We start from the raw sequence: 16,435 nt of genomic DNA, 5'->3' as shown, positions 1-16,435 counted from the left end.
GGTTTGGCTTTGTTAATGCTTGTTTTGTCCATTTTTTGCAAAGTTGTGTTGTAATGGGAGCTGCTGGGTCCTTCCCTATATAAAATGAAAACATTTGGTTACAAGCTAAAAACAATTCCTCTTAAAAATCATACATTGCCATTGCAGTTCCATCTACTAAAGGGAACTAGTTTGTGTGAGGATGTGCTCCTTGTGAAAGAGCGCAATGCTATCACTTACAGTGAAGACAGCCAATGGATGAAGTGGACTGATCCACTGTGACAAACTGTAGTGGATGGAACGATAAAGTGAATAACAAATACATACATATTCATAAATACATACATGTACATACATATATACATATGTATATATAAACGTTACCTACTGGTGGTCGCCAGTAGGTAGTTCTAGTTAGGACCCGATTTCTATTAAAAAGCTGGTTTCCATTTGCTAATAACTTTGGCGTCATTTGACAAATCTTCATGACATTTTTTTTTTTTTTTTTTTTTTTCCGAAAACCTTTATTGACAGTTCAATAAGAACAATTATGGGCCTACAACCCCCCAGGGCCGGCCGCTAAGCAATCACAGCAATAACGACATGTATAAACACAGGCAGCACCACGGGGAGCAAAATCGTACTGCTAATACTGTGAACAGCGTGAGTAGGGTACCAGGAGAAAGAGGTTTTCATTTTATGATGAAACAAGGCAGAAGGATCAGGTGACAAGCAATTTTAAAACAACGATCACGGATATGCAGAGTAATGAACGTTAGCGATTTACAGCAATCTATCAGGTCAATGGCGCAAACACAAGAACATCAGGATGGGGAAGAACATAATATATAGTTGCGCCCGCTGTCCCCCGCCAGAACTCCCCAAGAACACCCCGGAAGTTGTGAACCCTTGGAAAGGCAACGAGGCATAGCAAAAGGAGGTGTATCACGCTGATCCCAGAAAAAGAAAAACAGAAAGAATCAGAGAAGAAAAAGGAGGCCATGGAAAAAGTGATGAAAGAATACAGAATCCCCTCCCCCAACCCCCCACCCTGCACCTCTGCAGATGAGTACGGCCCCCCCCCCCAGCAGTGTGCCTGTCGCCCTGGAACCAGACCCGAAATATAGGAGAATAGGGAAAAGGAAGTAGGAAAAGACCCCCACCAGACGGGGGGGTAGAGAAAGTATTTATAAACTGGAGGAGGGCCTTCATAACAGACCCCCGGCTTCTCCCTCCCGCACGGTAAGGTTCCCCTAAAGTGAACAATAAACAGCACAAAAACAATCTTCTCAAACCACGATGGGGAGCATTATGCACCTATTGTGCCAGTAGCCATGTCAGGAGAGCACGCCACCCCTAAGCCCGCTCGTCCACCAGGCGACCACCCCCGAGGGGTCAGCCTTATCCCTGACCACTCTTTGGAATTCTGTCCATGCCAACCCCTCGACCCAGCACCATACCCAATGTTCCTAGGCAGAGGAATGTCCAACAACGACCGAGAAGCGACGCACACAGGTGGGGTGGAAGTCTCTGAGCATCAACACAGTCCGCCGCGTGAAGAAACAGGCTTCCCAGTGCTGCCCTAGGATCTGCACTGCACGCAAGGTTCAGGAAGGCAGAAGCAGCCGAAGCAGACATTAGTTGCTGGAATTGTCCCTGGGTCGCAGGAGGGCATGTACGGGATGAGGCCACCACATCCCACTCAGGTCCAACGCCTCCGGGACAGATCAGGCCCTCAGAAGGTCGAACACACTGTAGCATACTGGCCGGAGCATCCAGCTGTGTACTAACCTCAGGGGCGGCCGCCACAGCGTCCTCCTGCGCGCAGTGTGGGTAGTCTCTGTATTCGTGCGGACAGGCGGGCCGCCACTGCCCCAACTCCGACGCCACACCATCGAGCTTACTCCCCAAGATCACGAAACCATGAACCAAGGAGGAGTGAAGAGTACCAAGAGCCTCGAGGAGGTCGCCGTACCCCAGCTCAGCCCTCTGTGATCTCGCCGCCACACTCCCAAAAGTCGTACGCTCACAGGCCCGCTGCGGCCCAGCGGACAGGATGGTAGGCTTCATCGCCCCAAGATGGCCGCCAAGTATGCCCGACCCTCACCAGGGCCGGGACCCCGGGACAAGCTTCGCGATGTCCACGTCGCGGGTGACCGGGTTCCGGGGGCAGGCAAAAAACTATCCGTGGTCACGGGCAACAGTCGTCCCCACCACGGACCAGCCCCCGTAGAAATCCGGGGGGCGGCCCGCAATGATCGGGGCAGGATACGGACGGCGGCCCGGCAGCTCACCAGCAAGGCAGGGGCAGTCACCGGAGGATCTAAGATTTACACCCCCGGTCATGCACTCGGTTCGCTACGCTGGGCAGTATCAGTGACCACGCCGAAATGTAGGCCGAGTTTGGCACCGCTCCGGTGGGCCGACTCCACCCAGTCACCACCGGCCGCTGTTGTCGCACTGCCACCCGGCCACAGCGTCCACTCGATGTCCCGGCTCCAGGGCCGCACAGGCCGCAAAGTTCAGATGCAGTTTTCTCCGGCGATACCGCAGCTAGAAACCTCGGAGTCACACAGTCGGGAGCCCCTCTCCTTCAGAAACACGACCACGTAGCACAGGTTGAGGATCTCAGGCAGGATATCCGTGCGGGATGCGGAGGTTCACGGAGCCGGGAGTCTACGCTGCCGTCCCGGTCGCCATCTTGGCTCCTCCTTCATGACATTTTTAAAACGAATACGCCAGTCACTTCAGCTGCTGTCTTAAAAGTTTCAGGGTGATCCGTCCTGCGGGCCGAGAAATAAGTGATGTCCCAAAATGCTTTTTCTCCATGTTAATTTCCACAGGAAACTATAGACACGGCTACAGCCTGAACTGCTGAACGGAATTACACCAAATTAGCCTGAAAGGTAGCTCTTGATTAGGAAAGCACTCTTTTTGTTAAATGGTAAAAATCCGTTCAGCAGTTTCTGAGAAATTTCAAGATTTCTCAGATATACAACTGTGGCAACAGTGGGTCAGCGACCCCTTTCGTGTCTGAGATCCAATTTGCTGTAAACACTTCAAGCCAGGAGGTGTTGGCAGCGATCTTCATCTGAGTCACAAGAAACAACATAAAAAAAGAAAAGGGTGCACAGTAGAAACACCCTGGCCCCCCATGCGTGTTCAGAGGGTCCCACAGGGACCCCCAAAACACAAAAAAGCATTTACAAAAAAAGATTTTTTGCAGGAGTCGCAGTTGATCTGCTCATCCGGTCGAATTTTTTAAACAAAACAAAGTAGGCCCCCCTGCAGCCCCGGGGACTGCCACCTCCCCGGGTCTAATATAGGAAAATGCAAGGGGGGCCACCTCCCCGGGCAATATTAAATTAAAATGCGTGGGGTGGCTTCAGCCCCCCTATGCAGCCCCGGGGACCGCCACCTTCCTGGGGCTTAATATTTGTTGGAGGGGGCTGCTCTGCCCCCCTCATGGAGGCGTAAATTGCCCTAGGGACCACCACCCCCCAGGGCCGGCTCCAGCAATGTGCTGTTTGCTATGGCTTAGCAGGAGCACTCCTTACGCCAATCCATAGCAAACTCTGCTCCGGTTCATGGAAGCAAGAGCAGTAAACATGCTGGTCGGAGGCTCCCTTTCTCCACCACTCTGCAAATGTGACTACTACTTTAAAAACCATAGAAATTCACTAACAAAATAAAGACTACAAGGGACGTTATAGTTAGGAATTAACATTTAAAAAGCCTTGGAAATTCACTGAAAAAAAACAAAGGTTACAGGGACATTATAGATATGAATTCGCATTTAAGAACCTTTAGAAATTCACTGAAAAAAACGAAAGGTTACAGGCACATTATAATTAGGAATTAGCATTTACAAAAACCATAGAAATTCACTAAAAAAACAAAGGTTACAGGGACGTTATAGTTAGGGGCAGATTTTACTCATAGAAAATCAGAGAAATTCAGCCTTTATAATTAGCTGAGTTAACATTATAACTCGCTCCCCCAAAATGCACTGCTTATGACCTCACATTTTACATCACTCATGACATGGTCAGTGACATCACTGATATCTCAAATGACATTTTACCTACTGGCGGTCGCCAGTAGGTAGTTATAGTTAGGACCTAGTTTCCATAGAAAAAGCATTTTTTGACTTGGCTATAACTTTGGAGGAGTTTGACCAATCTGCGTGAAATTGTGCCACAAAAGTGTCACAGTGGGTACTATTGTTATAGAAAGTTTGTGAGTGATCTGTGCAGTGGGGAACGAGAATTTGGGGCACAAAATAGGGTTGCGTTTGTAATGTTAATTCCCATTGGAACCTTTAGCAACAGCTACAGCCAAAACCACAGAATGGACTTACACCTAATTTAGCAGGGAGGTAGATGTCGGTTCAAGGAAGTGCCTTTTGCTTATTTGGTGTAAATTCATTCAGTAGTTGTTGAGAAATGCAAGTTTAAAATTATATTGATATCTTTGGGCGCTGATATTTCACGGTGGTTTCACAATAAATCGCAGATGCGCGCGCCAACGGGAATGCCCTGATTGGCTGGAAGCAACCTGAATTGAAAGTTGCCGCCGCCATTTCAACTATCAGGAACGGTTCCTGGGGATGAAAATCTGTCTGAAAGCCCACATAACGGGCCAGGTTGGAGCTGCTCTGACCCCATGGTTGAAAAATTGTGGTGTTAGTGACACAAGTTATGTGTCCAAAATAGATTTTTTTAATCGCGCACAAAATTTGCTACGACGCAGCACCGCCCCAGTGTACCATCGCTGGGGACATCGTGACTATCAACGTCATCATGAATATTGGTGAAAAGATTTTAAAAAATACATCAATGAATTATTAATACATCGTTTGAGAGGTATTGATAAATGTTTTTATAGAGTTATTTATATAGTTAGTTATGTACTGTGATGGTTAGAATTAATTATATAGTTATAGTTCTTTTGTGTGGTGGTCGCTATTGAATTCCTGCTTTTGCTTTCTGCTTTCGTGACGTGTCCGGGGGGATTGTGATTACTGATGTCATCGCGATCCCCGGCCTCACCTCGAAAACTGAAAATACATTTTAGAGATGGTTATTCTAGAAATACAATAGAAAAACATGAGATCGAAGTGTACAGTAATAAACCCCTAGTGTGTAAATTACTGTAATATGTGTGCATATATGTGTTTTACCTTTATGGAAAAGGCGTGATCGTCTCAGTTAACAACGCAATCGCGACGTGCCAAATAACTGCGAAAATGGGAAATAGGTCTGAAAGATGGGTTTTTAAAGAAACTTAGTTCAAAATTAGGAGTTTAAACATGCTTTGAAAGAAGTATGTATATAGTATTATTAGTAGGGCAATGTTCAGAATGGATTTTTTTACATATTATTTTTGGATGTGTTGGTGGCCACCGAATGTCTGCTCTTGTTTTCCGTTTTCGCGACATGTCCATGGGGATCACGATATCGTCGCGAAGATCCCCAAAAATATAAGGGAAAAAAACATTCAGAAAAAAACTTCACAATATTTCAGGTACTAGGGTGACTCTTACAAGAGCCGTTTGCGTTGGTTGTGTGTATATGGCTGCTACACATAAGACCGGAAGCAGAGTTTCAAGTTACCTAGAAACACCCTGTTGCCTTCATCTGTAAAGTGAACTCCATCATTTCTATAAATTCCATGCATTTAAAAATGCAGATTGTTGTTATGGATACAGCTCATGAAATGGTCTCTGAGCAATGAAGAAGCAGTTTTATGAACATGCTTCCTTAACCAAAGCCAGCAACTGATGAAACTTTAACCCTCTCTGGCCAAACCAAGTAATCTGCACATTTGGCAAACTGAAGTCCCCGTCAATATCTCTCTTTTTTGCAGCCTCTTTAGCCCAATAGATATAGCTGTGGCCCACTATCCATGCTATAGCTGAATGAGGTAGTTTTCCAAAGGAAAATCAGTTAAAATTGAGGTGTTTAAACAAAAAAAGATATATATATATATATATATACACACACACAAACACACACATATACTATGATATCTGTTCGTTTGGAGAATAACTTCTTTCTATTTCAAAATCAGTTGTTTTAACAGATCAGAGGTGTTGCCATGGGGGCTTGTTTCTCCCCAAGTTATGCTTGTCTCCATATGGGACTTTGGGAGGAACAGGGCCTCAAGGTACAATTTTGCAGCATTTTATCAAAACATGTAGTGCGGTTTTACAGATACATTGATGATCTGTGTTCAATCTGGAGAGGCACAGAGGTGGGTGCCCTCCATTTTATTGAACAGATTAATAGTAATACTATGAATCTGAGGTTCACTGCAAACATGAGTAGACATTCTATTTGTTTTTTGGTTGTTGAAGTCTTTGTGACACGTGATAGGTTAGAGACCAGATTGTAAAGGAAACGCACTGCGGGAAACACCATCCTGCATGCCTCAAGCCATCATCCAAAGCATCTCATCCACAGCATCCCCTTTGGAGAGGTGCTGCGAATAAGACGTATCTGCAGTAGGAATGAGGACTGCATAACAGCACAGAATGACAGCCGTGATAGGTTCCTGGCTAGGGGCTATTCTCAGGCAGTCATTGATGCAGCAATAGACAAAACACAAGCGATCGTTAGTTAGCAGATCTAGGACTAGATCTACAACTGCACGACATACTGACCAAACAACTAGACTAATCTTGACATACAACAGACAGCACAAAGCTTTACGTAGTATACTGAACAAAAACTGGGTGTTGGTGGATAATGATCCAATGTGGGGGCCTATATGACCAAAACTCCCAGTATTACCTTTAGAAATGCCAGGTCCATGAGCAATTCCTTGGTGAGCAGTAGCCCGGAGATTCGCACCACCAAAACCTGGTTAAACTCAAGGAAAGGATTTTTTAAATGTGCTGTCTGCAAAGCCTGCACATATGGGGCAAACAGAACAACATATATGACCCCATTCAAGGCAAAACCAGTGCCCAGCAACAAATTTCTGAACTGCAAAACTGAATATGCAGTTTATGTGCTGGAGTGTTCCTGTGGCCTTAGGTATGTAGGGAGCACAAAGCTCCAGGTACACAAGCGAATACTCCAGCACTTAAGGGCTATCACCAACAGCGATGATTTTTACACCTGCCTTTAATTGCTCTTTTCTTGATTTTTATGAACCCCACTATGACTCTGCCTGGATTGTCTGGCTGGATGATGTGGCGAAGTATGCAGAAAAAAAAAAATATATATATATATATTCAGCGGAAAAACCATAGGTTTCACACATGTTATAGTTAGCTGGACATTTTACTGATAAAAAACCAATGAAATTCCCCCGTTATAGTTAGTGCAGGCAACTATAACTCACGCGACTGCAATCCTCTGCTGATGCTAATACTGTATTTAGACAATTATTTGCCCATGTCTTCTTCCATTAAATTTTAGCTATACATATATTACAAATATTTTTTTTTCATAAAGACACATATGTCATCAGCAGAGGATTGCGGTCGCGTGAGTTATAGTTGCCTGCACTAACTATAACGGGGGAATTTCATTGGTTTTTTATCAGTAAAATGTCCAGCTAACTATAACATGTGTGAAACCTATGGTTTTTTCACTGAATTTGCAAGGTTTTTTAAATGCTAATTCCTAACTATAACGTGTGTGAAACCTATGGTTTTTTCAGTGAATTTGTACGTTTTTTTAAATGCTAAGTTACTTTACGCCATTCGTGGCGTGCGCGCCCACTTAACGCAGTTCGTTCCGTGCGCGCACGGTGCGCTTCGCGCACCGTGCGCGCACAGTGAGCACGCGGTGCGCTTCGCGCACCGCGCGCCCACTTTACGCAGTTAGTGCCGTGGATGGGCCATGTACGCACGATGCGCTTTGCGCACCGTGCGCACATGGAGGACATATTATGCGCTTCGTTGTGAAAGGTAAGCTTTTACATTTTTTAGAAAAACATATGCCATGCACAAATGATGCACTACAGGCACCATTTGCACACGGGGTGGGGACAGTGTGGATAAATTTAAAAAAAAAATTTTTTTTTACCGTACGCGTACGGTAAGCGTAATCGGCGATTTTTCGTAAAAAAATAAAAAATAATTTTTGCCTTGGGGGTGCTTTGGGGACACATTCAACAAGGCTAGGTGGTTAGGAGCTGTCTAAACAGTCCCTTTACATGTTTTTTCCCTTTGTTTTTCCTTCCCCCCTCAGAGTGCGAGAGAGAAAATGGCGGCCGCCGCTTCCTGGTTTCGAACGAGTCGAATGTTTACTAAGATCTAACAGCCAATCAGAATCGCGCTCGCGCACGGCACCGTACGCGTACGGTAAGCTTACCGTAAGCGCACGGTAAGCGCACCGTAAGCTGGCTCAGATATATATATTGATTTAAATGCTATTTTCTCAGGAACTACTGAACCGATTTACACGAGACCTACAAAAGGCACTTCCTTGACCTTAGGACTACCTCTCTGCCAAATTTCAAGTAACTCTGTTCAGCCGTTCGGGCTGTAGCTGTGTCTAAAGGTCCTATGGAAAAATGCATGGGAAAAACGAGTTTTGGGACCCCCCTTTTATCTCAGCCCCCGCTTGACGAATCCCCCCGAGACTTTCAGGGTAGGAGCGGAGCGTAGCGCCCCACCTAAATTTCGCGAGGATTCGTCGACCGGCGCCAAAGTTATTCCAAATAGAATGTTGCGGATTTCCTATGGAAACAGGGTCCTAACTATACCTATCTACTGGCGACCGCCAGTAGATAATATATATATATATAATTTTTTTTTGTTCATTGGATGCTGTCAATGTGTGGAGTAAACCACACCTTCTGTATCTCATTTGGAAGTAGCATGTTCCTTCTAGAATGTGCTGTGACCTTTTGCCCTACTCGTTCCACTGGGTTGCTAGGTACACTGAGCTAAGACTGTATTGGGGAGGGGGAAGGGTGTTAAAGAAACAGATTTTTTTTTTTTTAAGTTAAGGAGTGATGGCACAATGTAAGTAATGGTAAGTTTCAATTTCCAACTCAGGACTATGTAGTAAACTGTTGAGTAGTATTTACATTTCAGAAAAATGAAGTTAGATAAAGGTGTGATCGCCCTTTTTTGTGATTTCTACACAATGTTCACGAAAGCATTGCAGAAACTTGCCCACAGGAACCTCATTTTGAACAAGAGGGAAAGGGTTAACAGGTGCTAACCATTCACAAGTGGATATACAGTAGTCTAAAGTGAAAGGCATGATTTCATTGCTGCTTTTCTCATGATGATAGAGCAGAAAGAGGAACTACAAATGTTTTAAATGTCTAAGCATCGTGTGCAGAATAGATACATCTGTTATTTGCATTCTGGGAGTTGTAGTACTTTTAGTAACATTATTAAACAGCAATAGTGTAGTGAGAAATAAAAGATAAGAACATGTTGTCTGCCTGTATATGAATTAGAAAAAAGAAATACTTGTTAGGTATGTTTTGGGAAGTGTTTGTCAATGTGGTTCTTAACTTATATAAACACTTTGCTGATGCTTGGATGGCGAGATATGGTTTTTTGTGCTTGCACATAGCTATATATACGGTGGGACTATTCAGCTTACTTAAAAATGCAGAGAAGTATATATTTTGGGAAAGATGGCTTGAAGGTGTACATCTATGTAGAAATCACATATAGGTTTACATGGTGATCTATGTCCAGTAAGGCTGATGACATTTTCATGTATATGGGGAGGGTAGTATTTTTCTTTAAACATGATTTGCTTAAAATGGAGAAGAATTAATAGTGCAGAATGTCTCGAGAGTTCTTGTGCTAGCTTCATTTTGAGTGTAACTTTTGTTTGAGATACGCTGAATATATGTTTTAGAAGCAGAAGTATTTGAGAAATGATGTAGGTATGCCATTCGCAATAGGTTTTGTGCTTTGAAAAATTTCCAAATGTTGTTTTCCGTTTTAGAAACTTACTGATGCATGTGCACGCTCAGTAACAAAGCAATGTATGTTTCTAGAGAGCCATGTATGCAATTATATATCAAGAGTGATACCTAAGGGGGGCGTGGCTTGCAGCCGATGAAGATGGCCGCAACCTAGTGCGGCTCCGGAGTCCAGCGCCCGATCCCACTGCTATCCGGCACTCATCCTGGCCGTAAACCGGCAAAACTGACGCGACGGAGCCCCCTGAACACCCGAGGCTCCGGCGATTGAAGAAAACGCGAGCAGCGCTGCGTCTGGCCCGCCCGGCTGCCTCGCTGCGGGCGCCGGGCCTATCGGCAAAGGAGGCGCCGGGGCCTCGAGTAACAGCCACCTGACCCGCCAAAGCGCAAGGGGGCCGGACCAGAAACCAGCGGCGTGGGCGGCCAGAGCAGAGGCACGCCACGCTGGGGTCAGGCATACCGGCGGGAGGCGAGGACCGGGGGCCGGGTCTCCCCCGCCATCAACGGCAATCGGCCCGTCTAAAGGTGACGACGCTGGCCTGACGTGGCGCCATTTCAGCAAGGGAGGAGACGCACTGGGTGCAACGGCGTGGTGCCGAAGAGGACTCCGGCACGTAGTGGCACTGGGGGCAGTCTGAGGCACAGGGAGCCGCCGGCAGCGGGAGGCAGGTGACACGTCTACAGCGCAGCCCCCGGGAGGGAGATCCCCGGCATCTCCCGGAGTCGAGGGTGGCCGTGCAGCGGACGACGCAGGCCTTGCCTGAGGCTTGACGCTGCGGACACGGGCGGAGCGAGGTGTGCGCCAACTCTCCCGGTAAGGAGCCAACAGGGGGTCAGAGGCCTGCACGATACCGGGACAGGAGGAGGGCTGACACGTGGCCCCGTGGTGGCCAGCGGCAGTAATTCTTGCACCTCCGTGGCGGGCACCCACCCCCGCTGGCCGCCCATCGCAGGCCACCATGGGGGGGAAGGGCCAGCATGGGGGAGCACAGGCCAGGCTCGACAAGTATGCCTTTTAGAAAGACCGGACTGCCTTCCCCCCCCCCCCTGACAAGGCCAAAGAGATCACCCTGGCAGATGTTATGGCCACGCTGACCCAGATGCAAACCTCTATTGGCACGATATCCACAGATGTGACGCTGCTGAGAGCTGACGTCGCCAAAATCAACACAAGACTGTCCGAGGTCGAAACGACTACCGCAACCCTTACCAAAGACGTGACCGAGAGCAGGAAACGCATACAGTCGCTGGAACGGGTTCAAAAACAGCTTATGGACAAGCTTGATGACCAGGAGGGCAGGTCTAGACGGAACAACGTACGCGTCGTGGGTGTGCCTGAGAGTGAGCGGGGGCCGGCACTGGACCTCTTCGTGGAAAAGCTTATCACGGAACAGCTGCAGCCGCGTGGACTTTCCAAATTTTTCTCGGTCGAAAGGGCGCACCGGGTGCCTGGGGGGAAGCCGAGGCCTGGGGCCCCCCGCGCCCAATCCTGGCCCGTATTTTTAACTTCCGAGATAGAGACGCTATCCTTCAGGCGGCGCGTACCGCCCCCCCGCTACGGGTTGACAACTGCACAGTAACCCTCTATCCGGACTACACCGCGACAGTGTCGCGGCAACGCCGAGACTTCATCGCGGTCAAAGCGGAGCTGCGCGCTCGAGAACTTAAATATGCGATGCTTTACCCGGCAAAGCTGCGGGTGGAGGCGGAGGGGCGCAGATGGTTCTTTGCCACGCCGACGGAGGCCACAGAGTGGCTGGAGGGCTAGCGCCCGGCGGAGGCATCGGGCCGGGCGGGGCGCACCCATCGAAGCCATTCTGCCTCCCCTGACAAATCTGGAAGACCCTAGACCGCAGGAGACTGTCACCGCGCTACGTAGCTGGGCCATCATGGCGTGAGCGAACTTCGGCAGCGGGAAGGAGGCGTATGCCACATGGGTTTGGACACACACAGTAGACTCAGACAATGAAGGGGTGTCGCAGTCATGATCTACGAACTTTGCAACATGCTGCTGACCGGTTTCCTGAATGGACACGCACATGGTGCGGGGATCGGACGAGGGGCACTGGGCAGCCATTCCCCCGCACGCAAGTAGAAAGTTATGGGAATTAAGCACTCTGCTAAGTTGGGGTGGCGGGTAGTTTTAAATCCGCTGGGCAGGGAGGCAGGGAGGAGGGAGGGGGGACAGGGGCGTCTTGGGAATGTTGGTTTGTGTTCTGTTCTAGGTTTTGCTACCACACATTGGCAGACTTTGCAACTCAGACCTGTTAGAGATCCAAGGGGAGATGCGCGGAGACGACTACTTTCCACCACCCTACATGACAAGGGAATCACATAATACCACCCAGGAGGCCACCGTTAGCTCCACGGGGGAACAACCACAGCGACACAGTCCCACACTTAATATTCTATCGTGGAATGTGAACGGGCTGGGAGATAACATTAAACGAGGGCTGGTCTTACAGTATCTCAAGCGCAAGGGGCCAGCGGTGGCACTCCTACAAGAAACGCATCTGGTAGGCTCGACCACGAAAGCACTGGACAGATGGGGTTTTAAGATGGCGATACATTCTGAGTTCACGTCTGGGTCCCGAGGGGTTGGCATATTGGTAAACAAGCGCTTCCCGCTGATTCTAGTTGACTCCTGTAGGGAGGAGCAGGGCCGATTCGCGGCGCTCACCTGCCAAAGGGAGGGTATAGTGTATAATTTGGTAACTGTGTACATCCCACTGACACTCCACCAGGATACGCTCCGGGCCTTAGGGGAATTCCTGCTGACATTACCACCAGGGGAACTCATTATGGGCGGGGATTTCAATGCAACTATGGACCCGCTACTGGACAGGTCATCATTCAGAGATCACGGTGGCGCCACCCCCAAACTGCACGAATTCACGGAGGCACTCGGCCTCATAGACACCTGGAGGGCTCACTGTCCTGAAGACCGACAATACACCTTCCACTCAGGGGCTCACAACACCCTTTCCCGCATAGACTATATCTTCACGTCACCCACAGGGTTTAGGGGCATGACCGACGTTTCCCATCTGCCCAGGGGCATCTCGGACCATTCTCCGGTAGTGATCACATTTACACTTTCTACCCCACGTAACCGCAGGATATTCCCAATTCATCCGGGATACCTCAAAATCCCCACAATTCGTAAAGCCCTTCAGGCGACGACCAAACATTATTTCGCTGAAAACAAGGACCCGGGGATAGGCCCTACGACTTTGTGGGAGGCGTACAAAACAGTCCTTCGTGGACAAGCAATCTCAATGATTACAGACTATAAGAGGACCCAGCAGCTTGAGGTGCTTAGGCTCGAGCAGGGGGTGAAAGAGGCAGAGGCCAACCACGCCACGCATATCGACGATGACACCGCGCATAGTGCCCATAGGGTGCGGCAGGAATATCGCTCCTACCTTTGGGAAGCCGCACGAGCCAAACAGACGGCTGCACGGCATACTGTTTACGAGCTGGGAGACAAGGCGGGCAAACTGCTGGCCTGGCTTGAGAGGCGGGAACGGGCGGCGCGTTGGGTGGTGCGGATCAGGCTAGATTCGGGAGACTACACGTCGGAGCCGCGGCAAAACGTAGAGGCCCTGGCGGCTCACTACAAGAAGGTCTATACACCGGAGGCCTCGTCCACGGTGGCGGAAAACGAGGCCTTCCTCCGGGACATCGCGATGCCACGGCTGGCCCCGTCGGAAGTAGAGGCCCTAGAGGCGGACCTGAAGGCGGAAGAGCTCACGTTAGCAATACTCGCTCTCCGTGCCGGGAAGGCGATGGGCCCAAATGGAATTCCGGTGGAATTCTATAAATCGAACGCTGCCCACGTAGTCCCGCATCTATTGGCCATGTACAACGACAGCCTGTCGACAGGTATACTCCCCCCGGACTAGAGAGTGGCTACCATAGTGGCGATTCCGAAGCCTACCAAACCAGCGCATGAGTGCGCTTCCTATCGCCCAATCTCATTGCTGAATGCTGAGGAAAAGATTCTGGCAAAAGTGCTGGCGACAAGACTGCAGCCCTACCTCACAACCCTAATACACCCGGACCAATCGGGATTTATGCCACGCCGGAATACCGCCTTAAATATACGGCGGCTCCACGGGATGCTTGCGCGCCGCACCTCGATAGAGGAGGACGCGGCCATCCTCTCGCTGGATGCGCGGATGGCGTTCGACCGGGTGGAATGGCCGTTCCTCTTCGCTGTCCTTCACCACGTGGGACTCGGCCCCAAGATGTGCGCATGGATTCAGCTTTTGTATACCGAGCCACTGGCACAGGTGGTGGTCAATGGCCATATCTCAGACCCCTTTCCGTTGGGGCGGGGGACGCGACAGGGCTGCCCTCTTTCCCCGCTCCTTTTTGCTTTAGCTCTAGAGCCACTTGCGGCCTGGCTGCGGCAGGACCCGGTGATCCGGGGACTAAGGTGGACAATGGGGTGGGAGGATCGCATTTCCCTCTATGCTGACGACATCCTGTTATACTTAGCCTCCCCTGCGCGCTCGATCGTTTGTCTCCTGGATATCTGTGCGTCGTACGGGAGGGTATCTGGCAACGAGATTAACTGGGAAAAGTCCATTGTCTACATGCTCCGCGGCTCCCCACCTCGGCTCCCGCGGGGTTGTGAGATTCGGGTGGTGACGGACGGGTTTAAATATCTAGGAATCTATGTGACAGCTGATAGGGAACGTTTTGTAGCTGAAAATCTAACGAAGCCACTGCATCGGTTTCGTAGCGATGTCAAACATTGGCGCTCCTTGCCCTTGACATTGCTGGGGAGGGCCGCCCTCTTCAAAATGATGGCTCTCCCTAGGTTTTTGTATGTACTCCAAAATACCCCCTTCCCGGTGCCACCAACATATTTCGCCGCCGTCAATGCGGAAGTCACCAGCCTACTATGGGAGGACAAGACGCCGCGGATAGCACTCCACAAGCTCACCAGGGGGTGGTATGACGGTGGGATAGCCCTCCCAGACATACAACTGTACTATTGGGCATCGCAGCTTACGGTGATCAACTAGTGGTTGCATGTGCCAGGGGATGACCCGGCATATCGTATGGATCGGCACTTGCTGGGGGCTGAAGGGGTCATGGGAGCGCTCTACAATCACAAGAGGGGCCACTGCCCCCCGGGCCCCATGACACACACCCTCCGGCTATGGTTTGCGGCGCAGCGAGCTCTGGGCTGGGCTGGGAAAATAACCCAAGCTACTCCGTTGTGGGAGGCGAAACAGTTGGGGGTACTGCGCACTACCAAGGGGTTCCATCAATGGGATCTAATTGGCATCTCCAGGGTGGGTGACCTTTGGAAGAAGGGAGAAATGGTCACATTTACCCAACTGCAAGCAGATTTCGACCTGGCTGCCACCGAAGGGTTCAGGTACATGCAAATCCGTCACGCACTCCAGGCGGCAGTCCTGCCCGGGACCCGACTTCCGGAGTCGTCGCCACTGGAGGACCGGCTCCTCACAGAACACCTGACACAGAGGGCGACCTCCCTGACATACCGAAAACTGATAAACAACCGGCCAGATCCATTCGCGGCTCTTAAAAACCGATGGGAGGCCGAGCTGGGGGAATTCGACGAAACGGACTGGCAGGCGGCGCTTTCCTCCCCTAGGGAGGTGGGTGTCTCATCCAGACTGCGTCTGGTCCAACTTAAAATTCTGCACCGCACATACTGCACTCGTACACTCCTGTTTAAACTTAACCGAACTGACTCCCCGCTATGTCTTAGGCAGTGTGGGATGGAGGGAACCCTTATACATACCCTGTGGGAATGCCCGGCCATAACTCTGTACTGGAAGGGAATTCTGCGCACACTCTCCCAAGTGACCAAGGTCCCGACACTCCCGGAGCCGCGGAGGTGTCTCCTCAATGTCTGGGAACCGACAGATCTCAACAAGGTCACACAACTCTGGGTAACACTGGGACTTATGCTGGCGAAACGCAATATAGCCCAAAAATGGGGCTCTAGCCAAACTCCAACCCTCGCCCAGTGGTCCCAGGACATGGACTCCACAATGGTGGTCGAATAAACTGTCTATCTTCACAGAGGCTGCCCCAAAAAATGGACCCGGGTATGGGGTGGGTGGAATGCCTATACAGGGAATATATGTGAACCCCCGAGCGACACCTCAGACTCAGACTTAAGTGACCACGATTAGACGATATATAATTGGTCGGCGCAATGTGATAAAAACTGTCTTGCGAAGCCAAAAGGAGCTCACTGCTTTTCAAAATGTCATGAATGTTTCATTGCACTCTCACTGGACAGTTATTCTATGGAACCTGATGCCAATGTGTACTGTTTTATGTTCAAACTTCAATAAAAATATTTACAAAAAAAAAAAAAAGAGTGATACCTAAATTTCACTCGCACAAGAAAAGCATGTATACAGTAAAACAGGTAGTTAGATACAGACAGAAGGAGATAACCAATGAGTCAGAGATATAGGGCCAGATGTACAACCCGGTTTTGCATGCGCAAATGGGTCTGCGAACCAGTTTGCGCATGCAAAAACATCATGGG

General features: G+C 49.4%; 1 protein-coding gene and 1 long non-coding RNA gene across 2 annotated transcripts in view; one reads left to right on the top strand and one right to left on the bottom strand.

Moving 5' to 3' along the window:
• The window catches only part of LOC146855610 (uncharacterized), a 482,547-nt gene that overhangs the window by 209,770 nt on the left and 256,342 nt on the right, over positions 1-16,435 (top strand). The gene's annotated exons all lie outside the window — the stretch shown is intronic.
• HELB (DNA helicase B) overlaps positions 1-16,435 on the bottom strand; it is a 373,513-nt gene that overhangs the window by 268,345 nt on the left and 88,733 nt on the right. The window lies entirely within an intron of this gene.

This window comes from Triturus cristatus, chromosome 4_1 (genome assembly GCF_964204655.1).
Source record: "Triturus cristatus chromosome 4_1, aTriCri1.1, whole genome shotgun sequence".
Lineage (NCBI taxonomy): Eukaryota > Metazoa > Chordata > Amphibia > Caudata > Salamandridae > Triturus > Triturus cristatus.
This window is presented reverse-complemented; position numbering and strand designations above follow the sequence as displayed.